At 42.2% G+C, this 8,511-nt stretch overlaps 1 long non-coding RNA gene across 1 annotated transcript; it reads left to right on the top strand.

Annotated features, from left to right (window-relative positions):
• The first annotated feature begins 1,839 nt into the window (after nucleotides 1-1,839).
• On the top strand, nucleotides 1,840-4,888 carry LOC145437378 (uncharacterized). The gene is made up of 2 exons (XR_013914645.1): nucleotides 1,840-2,718; nucleotides 4,100-4,888. It is a non-coding gene; the product is annotated as an uncharacterized LOC145437378 (long non-coding RNA).
• Nucleotides 4,889-8,511: the final 3,623 nt, after the last annotated feature.

Raw genomic sequence — 8,511 nt, 5'->3', positions numbered from 1 at the left:
GGTACAGGTCAATTTTAAGGGTGTTTCGCACTATGATAATTCTTGAAACTTTGTGTGTTGTGTCGTGATAATGGCATTTAACACTGCTCCAAGTTTCAGGGCTGCTACTCAAGGATTAGGGTAGCAATTTCGTTTCCGAAGTTGAGTAGCCTATGTGCTGATCCGTCGTGTATCGCAAACAGATTTTACTCAAAAGTCGGTATTGGTCTACATTGATTTTGACAATGTTCCATACCGAGATCGGTCATGAGATTTGGCACGGTATGTTTTAATTTTAGTATCGAACGCTGTGCCGAGTTTTAAGTTGGTCACTGAACTATGTGGGTGGTAAATTCGCTTCCTTAGTCGAGTGAGAGCTTACTCCTCATTTATCGCTAACAGATTTTACGCAAAAGCAGGTATTGGTCTCTATTGATTTTAACGATGCTCCATACCTAGATCTGTCGTGAGCTTGGCACGGTATGTCTTGATTTTTGTATCAAACGCTGCTGTGCCAAGTCTCATCGTTGACACTCAACGATTAGGGCAGTAATTTCGTTATTGAGGTCCAGTATGGTATAGAGATGTGCGCTGATCTTGCACTTATCTAACAGTTGACTAAGTTTCTAGGTTTGCAATCAAATATATATTTAATTTTATGTTCCCACTGTCGATTTTACCGTGAACTTACAGCCTTCAAGCCATTTGCTAACAATCCCCATTGTCAGGAGCAATAGCTATTTCGTTTCCGATGTCGACTACCAGCTGATCACTTGGTCAGCTAATACCTCAATATATTTTACGCTTAATTCGCTGTTGGATGTATTGATATTGACGGTGTTCCATACCGAAATGGGAGATGAGATTGGGCATTCTACATCTTGACAGTGTTGGGATCAAGTCACTACCTTCGAGTCACGAGTCATCTCGAGTCATTGCAGATTTTGAGTCGAGTCAAGTCAAGTCAATCGATTTTCAAAGGCGACTCGAGTCAAGTCAAGTCACTCGTTTTTTGGAGGTGACTCGAGTCAAGTCGAGTCAAGTCAAGTCAAGTCACAAGTCAAGTCACAATTCAAGTCAAATTGAATTTTCCAAGTATGAGTGATGATTCAAAGTCATTACATTTTGCTAGCTGTGTGATAGATAGATTAAATTATCATTTATCTTAATCAAATAACCAATAGTTAAATCTAGTTAAATATACATGCAAAAAGACGGTGCATCCCTCACGCACACGTAGAACTGCTAATAAAGTATGTGAGTAACTGTACAGCTACCTACTACAGTCAGTTCTTATCAGCCAAAATATAGGACCTAATAAGAAGCTTCGAGATGTTACAACAAATTGATATGGTACAATATAGCCTACACTACCCATCTGCGCATCTGTGAGAATATAAACCCACGTAATATATTCGTTCGATTTAAATCTTACAAGAGGATTGGTAAATGTGAGCACTGGGCAACGTAAGCATTGAACCGTCTAAGAAACAGAGACGCATTGCTATTTACATTAGTTTTATACTTTGCGGTCAATTTATATGTGATCTAACAATGGAGGAACCTTGTAACGTACAATCACTGAATGACTGGTTGTTCTCGCAAGTGACACCGGCGTATCTCGAACAATCCGAACATACACAAGATACAGTGATTTATTCGACACCGCCTACTTAATGACTTGAAATTGACTCGTAAATTTTGCTCCGAGTCACGAGTCAATGCACATTTTTGAAGCTCCGAGTCAAGTCAAGTCAAGTCATTTTTCCAAAGTGACTCGAGTCAAGTCAAGTCATACGAAAAAGTTGACTCGAGTCTGACTCGAGTCAAGTCATGACTCGAGTCATCCCAACACTGCATCTTGATGATATCATCTAACAGTGTTTTAAGTTTACGGCTTTAATTTACATGTTTATTCGGTACTATATCTTCCAATATCGATTTCGCAGCAGAATTACAGAGACAGTGAGCCGTCTGTCTGGTGTCACGGTCTAATTGCCAAGTGCGAGAGTGTGTGAGGGTTTATTGGCCGCGATCTGAAGCATCTGGTCTGTGACCACCACGATGTCATATTTTCACGTAGGAATACACCATTGGAGACGTCATCTAGACCAGTGGTTCTCAATTGCCGGTCCGCGACGACTTTTCTGCCAGTCCGCGAGGTTTTATGAAATTTTATATCTTAGTTTCATGATGCAAGATGTTGAAGGCTTGTCCATTGGTAAAATAAATAAAACCTCAAATTTTAAACTGATGCAGGACTTCCTAAGGTAAGATTAGGCCCGGAAACATGTTCGATTTGACTTAAAGTTCAAGCTGTCTCCGGTGACGACACGTGAGCGACTCGCCAAGTACGTGCTTACTCGCTAAACCGCGCAATCTGTACGATCATCGTTCTCGATTCATTCATTAGTTTTGTGGATGACCAGGTATCTCTGTAATCAAGTGTTTTCCTGCGGCGGATTGTACTCGTAGCAGGCTACGTCTGGTAGTAGTGGGAAATGAGCAAGTTAGCTCGACAAGGTGCTTGGTCCTACTCCAAAACGCTCCATCTCTGGATATTGTCCAAGAGAAGAATATTATTCCAGTTTGCGCGAAATTAGCCATATGTTTATCTGGGCAAGTCCATTTACCCTCGACTCAGCACTCAGCAGACTCTACCGTAAAATCAAATGAATACCATCACGAACATATTTAATTACGAACAAAACCCTCGGAATTTAACTCTCTAGTACAGTGGTTCTCAACCGCCGGTCCGCGGACCGGTGCCGGTCCGCGACGACATTCCTGCCAGTCCGCCAGGTAAATTACAATTTTATACTTTAATTTCAAGATGCAATGTTGAAGGCTGGTCCATTGATAAAATGAATAAAACATCAAATTCTAAACTGATTTATAACATTGTGAGGTAACATTAGGGCTGGGAACATGTTCGATTTGACTTAAAAGTTCAAGACGTTTCATTTTACGACATGCTAGCGACAAATACAGAACAGATACGAGCTCCCTCATCGCTAAATAGCACAATTTGGTCATTGGTTTTCGATTCATTCATTTTATGCAGAACCGTAACTGGGACACCCCAAACCGCTTAATTGGAGAGGGGCCGAGCTTGAAAAGGGCCCAAAATCATTTCGCCGATGAACATTAATCAGCGTATTTATTTAAAACTTTTTCCAGCATTTTTCAATTTCTTTTCGTGCTTTGCACGAATTAGTGTGCATAAATGTCTTGCTTATTAGGTGCCCTTCTCCGAGAAATTCGCATGATTTATAGGGATTTCGGCGTCAGCCAATACCGCGTCACGACGCACCAACACATAATGAAGTTTAGGTTAACATGGAACTCCGAAAGGTGGACCAAAAATTCGGCCGCGAGAAAACCGCTTCGGTTGTGAATGATCGAAAATTTTCGCCATTGGCGCGATCATTTACGTAAACTCTCTGCTTACGCTGAGTAGAATAGATGTGATCACAAGTACAGGTGAAATATCCACCCAACTGTAGAGTCTGGGGACGAATCCCCCGAAAGATTGGCTTATCGCCCTCTGGGGGTCCCAAGACCAACGTTTTTGTGGGTGGGCTGAAGAAGTGCTTTTTTGTTCCGGATTAGTTAATGCCCGGTATAGCTGCTGTAATGGGTTTTTTTGCGGCACGCAATTTATTCGTAGTTGGCAGAGTAGCATTCGTCTGGTGGTAGTGGACATGGGCAAGGTAGCATGACAAGATGCTTGGTTCGACTCAGAAACGCTTCTACTCTCGATATTATCGAAGAGAAAAATATTATTGGAGATGGCGTGGTCACTTAATCCCACGGCCTTCGGCGCGAGAGACTGTAAACGACTCTGGGCAGTAGCACGTTTATCTGACAAGGCAATTTAACCTCGACTCGGCAGACTCACTACCATAAAATCACATGGATGCAATCATGAATATAATTAACTACGATCAAAACCCCCTAAATGTCACTCTCTAGCACCATATGATTGCAAAAAACGGTTGCATACTTTACATTTTGGCCTCATTTCAATTTTGAAAGTTCACCGGTCCGCCAGACATTTTTTGAAATTTTACCGGTCCGCGAGGCGAAAAAGGTTGAAAACCACTGCTCTAGTACATAGGTGGCCATTGGCCAACCTGCGGGGTTGCCCGACATATGAGCATGCGACACAATGAAAAACCACAGTTAAGCATGCGAGGCTATAGCATGAGGGCACATTAGCATGGTAACACATGAGCATAGTGACACACGAGCATGGGGACACATGCACATGGGGACATATCAGCAGGGTGAAACATGAGCAAGGGGGCACATGGGCATGGAAACAGATTAGCATGCGACACTTGAGCATGGTTACACATTAGCATTGAGACTAATCAACATGGTTACATATGGGCATGGTAGCACGTGAGCATGGGGGCACATAACCATTGGGACACTTCAGCATGTTGACACTTGTACATGGTGATATATGAGCATTGAGCATGGTTACATATTTGCATGATGACAAATGAACATGAGGACACTTGCGCATGCGACATTTGAGCATGCGACACTTGAGCATGCGACACTTGAGCATGCGACACTTCAGCATGCGACACTTGAGCATGCGACACTTGAGTATGCGACATTTGAGCATGCGACACTTGCGCATGCGACATTTCAGAATGCGACACTTGAGCATTATTTATATATTAGTGTGTAGTTAACTAGCGTCAAAATCATGGATTTATACCAGTCCGTACATAATATATCTCCCCTCCTCCGGCCCTAATATCCCCGCTCCCAACTTTAATACCCATCACCCCAACCCTGATCTTGGGATACCTTAACCCCAACGCAAACCCTAACCCTAATCTTGGGATACCTTAACCCTAACCCTAACCAACCCTAATATCCCCCCTCGCAACCCTAACACCCATCACCCCCACCCTAATCTTGGGATACCTTAACCCCAACCCGAACCCGAACCAACCCTAATATCCATCACCCCCAACCCTGGTCTTGGGATACCTTATCCCTAACGCAAACCCTGACCCTAATCTTGGGATACCTTATCCTTAACCCTATAACCCTAACCCTAACCAACCCTAATATCCCCCCCCCCCCCAACCCTAATACCCATAATCCTCGACCCTAATCGTGGAATACCTTGACCCTAACCCTAACCAACCCTAATATCCATCACCCCCAACCCTAATCTTGGGATACCTTAACCACAGAATGGACCATAACCCACTTCGAACCCTAATGTTCCCCCTACCCACCCACGGCACGTAAAACTTCCCTATCAAAAGAGACCCGCAAAATAAAATAATAAGTCCCGTGTCGAAATGCGAATTTGGAATCACTTTCGTCTCACAAAAGGATATAGTCTTTTAGTTCGTCTGATACGTGTAAACGCGATTCCAATATATGTGGAGCAATGACAACTTTCATCGCTTTACCGCGATTTTTGAAACTTTTCACACAAATCTATATGGTCACATGCTCAAGTGTCGCATGCTCAAATGACGCATACTCAAGTGTAACATGTTCAAGTGTCGCATGCTCAAATGTCGCATGCTCAAGTGTCGCAAGCTCAAATGTCGCATGCTCAAGCGACGCATTCTCAAGTGACGCATGCTCAAGTGTCGCATGCGCAAGTGTCGCATGCTCAAGTGTCGCATGCTAAAGTGTCTGCATATCCCCATGTCGCATGCTCAAGTGTCTGCATATCCACATGTCGCATGCTCAAGTGTCTGCATATCCACATGTCGCATGCTCAAGTGTCTGCATGTAGACGGGTCGCATGCTCAAGTGTCGCATGCGTACGTGACCCCATGCTCATGTGCACATTTGCTCTTGTGTCCCCATGCCCATGAGTCCATATGCGCATGTGTGCCCATTAGGGCTGTTCAAAAATAACTTTTTTTCCTGAATCTTGCGGGTTACTTGATTAAATCGTTAGGTTGCCCTAGAAAATGACGCACACCAAATTTGAATTCATTCCAACCAATATTGACGGAATTCGTAGAGTTTGAAAATTTTGAATTTGCCTAAAAATGCAAAAAAAAAATGTTTTTCAAATTTTTCTGCCAACCCCATGAAATTGTTGCGCTGTCTTCAAAAACGATGCAAAACAAATTTGACTCGATTCGCAGCCGTAGAAGTAGAGTTATTTCAGTTTTTCTTTGATAATTCTGGGATTATCCTTGATTGGTGGATCATCCCAGAAGTATCATAAATAAACTTGAATAACTCGGCTTCTGCAGCTTGGAATTGAGTCAAATTTGTTTTGCATCGTTTTTGAAGACAGTGCAACAATTTCATAAGGTTGGAAGGAAAATTGGAAAAAAAAAATTTTTCGCTTTTTTAGGCAAATTCAAAATTTTCAAACTCTACGAAATCCGCGAATATTGGTTGGAATGAATTCACATTTGGTGTGCGTCATTTTTTAAGGCAACCTAACGATTTAATCAAGTAACCCGCAAGATTAAGGAAAAAAGGTTATTTTGGAACAGCCCTAGTGCCGATGCTCTTGTGTACCCATGCTCATGTGTCGTCAAGGCTCATGTATCGCATGCTCATGTGTCACCATATGCTCAAGTGGCACTTACTAAATTGTCACCATGTTGATGTGTCCCTATGCTCACGAGTATCCATGCTCGTGTGTCCCTATACTCATGTGTCCCCATGCTAATATGTCCTCATGTTAATATGTCTCAGTGCTCATGTGTCTACATGCCCACGAGTCGCCATGACCACAAGTCGCTATGCTTAAGTGTCGCTTGCTATTGTGTCGCATGCTAATATGTCCACGGACCAACCTGCGGCCGTAGAAGGAAATTTGCGCGGCAGTGGACGGTGGACACGTAATTCAACTAGTATGTGTAGGCGGCCGTCGACAGGAAAATTGAATTTACGAATTGACTACCGAATTTTTGAAATATTTTATTTAATCTTTAAATTTTCTTCACGCTAGGCGTGATTCAATGCGACTTCGTTTTCGATTTTAATATAGTCGTAGCACCCTTTGCAATTTGAGCCCCACAGTACTGATGCGAACAGCGGAGGTAAATGATGCACCCCATATAGAAATAACAATTTGGAATCGTACACTCCTCACGAAAGCAATTTGTTTCTGGTATGTTTGGGAGATTCCAATATCTTTCCACTGCACCGACAATTCTGATGGGAGGTCAAGAAATAACAACACGTCCCAGTGTGACTATACTAACAATAGGCCTACCCGAAATTTTGGAAAACACTTCCTCCATCAACTCTACCGATGAATATGATCTTTTTGGTTAAGAAAGGATAGACATTTAATAGTAATATGCGAAACTACGAATTTTAATGACGAAATTCAATCGTGAATCTGAAAAAATTTTAGCGCATGGCGCGACCATAGCCGGTCCTGATCATTATTCGTAACATGACCGCTATGTAGCGATTTCGATGCGTATAGTAAGAAGATATGAAAAATATTAGTCCAGCGTCCACCAGAAATGGACATGGACAGTTAGCATGAGTATTTGGTGTCCAGTTAGTTCAGCTTGAATTTTCGCGCATATCCGAGTAATGACTTCTGAGTGTATAATTGTATCCACAATAATATTTTGATGATCGGCCCATCTTATCTGAAACTAACGGAATGTAGATATTTTAGAAGCACGGAATTTGATCTCCAGCACTTATTTTCAACTCAAATTCGCTCGCATACTCTCGTTTTGGTTGAGGAAAACGTAGCATGAACAAATGAAGATGTGACATCAAAAAGTTTATACAAATGAGGTTATCGTCATACCATCAATCATCCTTCTGTCACCTCTTCCTGGGCATTAGCTGTGCTGTTCGAGCGATAGGCCATCGCGTGATTCACGCTGATATTTTCATGTTTTATTGCTTTTCAATTCGATTCAATGAAGATGCACTGATGAGTAAAATATAAGTTTACCGGGCACTGATTGTTTACCAAGAGACCCGATACTCGCGCTTTAAGAATAGAGGTGACATAGTAAATGGAATAATTACGAGGCACAGCCCCGGCGTAATCAGTGGGGTAATAGCACCTCCTTTGCACATCCCTTTTGCTTGGTGTTGTCGCGATAACCCAAAACGGCTCGGTTACCCGTTTCAGCAATATGTCACATTATCAATTTAAGTATAAGCATGGATTTATAATTTAAAATAAGAATCTTCTGAAAAATATAACCCCCTTTTTATTGTATCGACTCTAATCCTATTTCATCACTATAACTATCTATTTTATACTTACTGCGACAGGTCACAGGCGTGGAATATTTACCAAGATCTCGTCACCCGTTATCGATCGCTGAGCAGGAAACACGGATGCTTAGGCTACCACATTTCGAGTGGCGTAACAAAGTATAAATGAACATGTAGTTCGCTAGGGCGCATATTTCGTGGCATTGATGCAATAGTTGCCGAATCATAGGCGTGTCGGTACGTACTGTACGCCAATTTAGTGTGCGTGTTGTACAAGACTATATATTTATATATACAGATATTGCTCTTTGATTAGAATGC

This window comes from Botryllus schlosseri, chromosome 4 (genome assembly GCF_051294905.1).
Source record: "Botryllus schlosseri isolate E-star chromosome 4, Bs_hap1, whole genome shotgun sequence".
Lineage (NCBI taxonomy): Eukaryota > Metazoa > Chordata > Ascidiacea > Stolidobranchia > Styelidae > Botryllus > Botryllus schlosseri.
This window is presented reverse-complemented; position numbering and strand designations above follow the sequence as displayed.